We start from the raw sequence: 1,188 nt of genomic DNA on the forward strand, positions 1-1,188 counted from the left end.
AAACAGACAACAATAGCCTCATATTTTAGTAGACTATCTTAGATATATGCATGAGTTCTTATATAGTATTTATTAATTTATGATATTTTTGGGACCATATATTTACATGGGAGTTTTAGAAATATTATTATCTTATTATTTTATCGATTTGTGTCATATTTTACATTGGCCCAAATTGGGACCGGCAAAATTTATTAATTTATAGAGATTATTAATTAATCGAGTATTAATTTATAGAGGTTCTACTGTAGTAAAAAGAAGCTAAATGGAATCATTAGTTCGATTTGCCACAAAGAACAATTAATCAAATAGTTTTTAAAATTTAAATAATATAGAAAAATATGCAAATAATTCATTCCAAATGTTATGAAATAAATGGTAACATGTTACCTAAAATAACTTACCTAGCCAAATGATTGAGATCATGTATCCATTTGTGAAAATTCGCCTTGTGTGTGTGTGAATCAAATGCTATTTGCTATGTTTCTTTAGGATGTCAAATTGAGTGCTATGAGTGTTTCTTTTGGCTTTAAGCTCCCATTCGTATATCTCTCATCCTTGTGTTTTTAGAAGGTTTACTTGAGAATAAGTAAAAGACTAGTGTGGGAGAGTTGATATCTTGCATATTTACATGATTTTAATCATTCATTCTTGTTCTTTTGATCATGTAGATTAGGTATTAGGCATCTTTATGTCATTTTTGTATTCATGAGTCTTTATCAGGTGTTGGAGATCACCATTGATGAGTTGGAAGGCAATTGGGGTATTTTGAGGCAAAAGAAGTGAAGTTTTCAATCAAGTGCAATCAAATGCAGCCAAGAATAGCCAAGTGAAACCAAGTGCAATCAAGGGCAGTGAAGTGCAACGAAGTGCATTCAAGTGCAGCAAAGTACAAGCCTTCTCAGAATCAAATTTGGAGTTTGGCCACTTTTTTTACCATTTTATCCTTTGTGTTTTAAGCCACTATAAATACTTGTTAAATCTAATTTCAGACCAAATCTTATTTTCTCTTAAGAAACACAAAATTTTTTGGTGAAAGTTCTTTCCTTGAATCAAATCATTATTTTGGTCTTGTGTTCTTCAGTAATTTTAAGTTCTTATCTACCTTTCTTTACATGATTAAACTTAAATCCCTCATGGGTTTGAGAGGAATCATGGTGATTAGTAAAGTAATCCACTTTAGGATTT

Source organism: Raphanus sativus, chromosome 1, assembly GCF_000801105.2.
Source record: "Raphanus sativus cultivar WK10039 chromosome 1, ASM80110v3, whole genome shotgun sequence".
Taxonomy (NCBI): domain Eukaryota; kingdom Viridiplantae; phylum Streptophyta; class Magnoliopsida; order Brassicales; family Brassicaceae; genus Raphanus; species Raphanus sativus.